Genomic DNA, 3,963 nt, shown 5'->3' with positions numbered 1-3,963 from the left:
ACTTTGCTGGCCCTATATTCGATTCTATGTGGCTTATATGCATAGACGCTTATTCGCAATTTCCATTCGTAACTCAGATATCTTCAACAAATAATACCATACATTCTTTGAAATCAACTTTTGCCATTGAAGGTTTTCCCAATACACTGCTTAGTGATAACGGACCTCAGCTAACATCCGACGCATTTCAACAATTTATCAAGTTGTATGCACACATAACAACTGCACCGTTTCACCCAGCATCTAATRGACTCGCAGAACGTTTTGTCCAAAAATTTAAAACAGCAGTTCGAAAAAATATCAATGAAGGCCTATCCACCAGATGCGCCGTAGTAAAATTTTTAGCTACTTATCGTTTTACTCCTAATTCCAATTTTAAAACACCTGGTGAACTTCTCCATGATCGTTCAGTTCGTACCTAGTTAACTCAACTTTTTGAGACACCCGCACAGTCAAAATCTAAGATCGTAGACAAATACAAATTTCAACCTAATGAACTTGTATACGCTAGAAACTTCGCAAAAGGAGAAAAGTGGCTCAAAGGGATCATAATTCATCCGATTGGAAAAATGATGTTTATGGTAAAGTCAAACAGAGGTACCATAAGACGTTCATATTAACCAACTCAAACCAAGATCAAACGCAGAAGGTAACGACAAAACACCCAGCAGAATATTTCCAGATAAATGAATGGCTCTACCTGAATCAACATCCCCACATTCAGCAACGGTTGTGTTGCAAAACAAATTAAACATACTCGTACAACCAGATATATCCACACAAGTATCTCTTTTTAATGACCAAACCAACGCACCATCGCAATTAGAGGAAAACATTGCAAAAGATCAGAATTCAAACAATCCGATTAGTGAAAGCAACCGATCGCGACAACAGGTTGCTCGTTTCATAGCTCCTGATTTTAGAAATAAATAAATTAGTCTATAATTAAGAGGGGGATGTGATATGAACTGAAAAATGTACAACACTGGATTTCAGTGTAAATAGTTGTCAACCCTGTCAGTTTGTAAAAACTCAACTTAYTTCTTCTGGATTGCGCTATCGTCGAGTAAAGACGTGCATTTATATTCGGTATTGTATACTACTTTAATTTAATATATATGTAATTATAATGAATTATAATTAAATAACTATAAACACAACATCAATCTTTTGAGATTTTTGGTATTCTGGATCCGTCAATTTAATATTGTGCGGAATTTGATATTAATGGTATGGTATGGATGATTAGTCGAAGTACATCGCATAATCCAGAATTCCGTCCAAAATTCATAATTATTTATGCGGGACTAACAAATGCGCTTAATTTGGCCCCGACTTTTGTACTTGAATTTCCAATCTCTATAATATTTAAAGTATTGTTTTGGGGTCGAATCCGCAGGTTTCTGCCAAATCCTCCGTCGTTAAGTTGACTTGACTTCCGAGTCGAGCAAGGCTCTTGCGGGCAGGTACTCTCCACGGCTTGATTTCACAARAATAACTGCTGTTACCAACATTACTCGATCAAGCACACTTATTGTGTGCATTGCRTGTGTAGTTGTGGTTGGTTGCGAATAAGGTTCAGCGGACATCTTCATCCTCGAAGATGATGCGAATTCATCTCATAAGTGCTAATAACCGCATTTCTGATTTGTTTCTCATCGCCTAACGATAGCAATGAGTCATACACAGCCGACACTTCATCAATCATCGATTGCGCAATGAAGGGGCTGGTGGCTTAGGGATAGTTGGCAACTAAAAAAGTTTTGAAATCGTATTAAAAAACAAACATTTATTATCGTAAACCTTTTTGAGATTTGCCACCGCCTTCGGATAGTTTTCATCCGACATATGAAATGCCTTTACCGTGCCCAGAACCTCTCCAGATAAACAATTAACCAGATYTTTAAATTTTTCAATATCTGGGATATTGGGATTATTGTGAACCAAGTTCTCAAACAAACTCATAAAATTTTTATATTTCGAATATTCTCCCTTGAATTCCGGTAAATTCATTTTAGAGATTCTTGAGCTGTGAGAAGCTGCCAAAGGCTAAATATTTTTAATTATTGATTTCCCTACAATTATGTCCTCTAACTCCCCTTGAGCCATGTCGCTTTCATAAATCTCTTCAATTTTAGATTGATATTTCATCAATTTCTCACTATGTGAGTTTAGTTTAGTATATGACATAGTCTTTTCTAGCAGACCCGTTTTTATGCGCAAAATGATAGTTTTCGCCCCCATCCTTTGACGCTTTAATGACTTTAAGTCGATCAACTCCTTACTTGGAGAGAGGTTAGTGATAGTTGGTTTTGGCTTGTTCATGTTTGCTTGTTTAAATTAAATTTCCGAAAAAAAGACTATAAAGGTTGGCAACAGATATATTAAGAATCGATAAAGAAAACGAAAATATATCTATATACATATATATATCGATTCTCAAATATGCGAAAGAAAAACCAATAAAGTATGAGAAATGAACAATAGCAATAAAGGTTGGCAACATATATATTTGCAATCGGTTACGAAAACGAGATAAAATAATATCGATTCCCAAGTATACGAAAGCCAAACCGATGAGGTATGCAACATGAGCAATAGCACAGTTGAAGGCTTTTGAATTTTTTTTTTTTTATCGAGAAMATTTTCCAAAGAACCGGATTGTAAAACTTTACTTCGTTTAGAATTTTTGTCTGCAATATATAAAAMMTTAATGTTGAATTAAGAATGCTACCGCAAATATACGTATGTGAATATTAACATATGATAAATATACATATGCTATATTGCATATAGCAATAATATAAATAAATACGTATGTGAAAAATTGTGAAAAGAGGGAGAGACAAAAACTGAAAGCATCCACTTGCTTTTTTTTACTTTTCCTATTTTTCTTTATTCGCACCATTTTCAGTGATTCGCAATCATTACCTGTTGTGAATGCATAGGCGGTTTGCCTGCGTTCACTTCCCTTTTGCAGAGAATGCAATTGCAGTTCATTCACACGAAGCAGAGAATATGGCGTCGACGTAAGCAGCGACGTGTTGATGTTGACTGTTCAGCGGTGAGAAAATCGGCGTTGACGCAGCAGCAGTGGGACGCCAGTGGTGTTGACGCAAACGCGTTCGGTATCGATGTGGTGTAACCCCAAAATTATGCGCTATGGTTAGCTGTTTAACGTTGTGTTAACGGCCGAAGTTGTTGGTTTTTGTCTTTACGGCTCTTTTTTTCATCGGGTTTGTACCTCTTTTCCGGAACTTTTTAGCGACACTCGCGACTACCTTTTTTTTTGTTTAGCAACATCACTTTATGTTTTTGGCGGGAGTTTTCAATACATCTGATTTACCGCAATAAATGTGGCAGTCGMGAAAACCGTCAAACTGGTGACAGAGGCATCTTCTAAAGTTATTGGCCCCCAATCTCGTGAACGTTTTATACGCTCTACACTGAAATCTAGGCAACCATTGCCAAAGTTTAGTACAAAATTTGATTTTATCAATAAATTTGACACAGATTCAGACTAAAACAAGCCTGACATATGGTGGGTTGGGTTGGGGTTTGGAGGAACCCGAAGACCAGCCACCTCCACGCGGTGGGTTCTGGGTGACCAATAAAGGTTAGCTGAGAGCTGCAACAATTTTCACCTGGCGCTGTGGAGCGCCGCATTTTCGCACGTATCTCGGGAACGGTTCGTCCTACGGATATGACGGTAGCAAATGACGTGACAAATAACTTTTGTTTTATACATTTTGCCATGAGATGTGTATTTCAGGCGCTAGGTAGAAAATTTCACGATTTTAGGCGAATTTCCGAAATTTCAAGGACGGAGTTGGGGATGAAGATACAATCCGATCTCAAAACAAAAAGTTGCATTGGAATCAGGAAGTACCAAGGCAACTTTTCCGCACTATTAGAAATTCCGAATCGAAAAAAGTCTTGAATCGTCTCACCCTATTGGTAGTT

Source organism: Bactrocera latifrons, unplaced genomic scaffold (genome assembly GCF_001853355.1).
Source record: "Bactrocera latifrons isolate USDA-ARS-PBARC rearing strain unplaced genomic scaffold, ASM185335v1 scaffold_664, whole genome shotgun sequence".
Lineage (NCBI taxonomy): Eukaryota > Metazoa > Arthropoda > Insecta > Diptera > Tephritidae > Bactrocera > Bactrocera latifrons.
The sequence above is the reverse complement of the archived record's forward strand: the minus strand, read 5'-3'. Positions refer to the sequence as shown.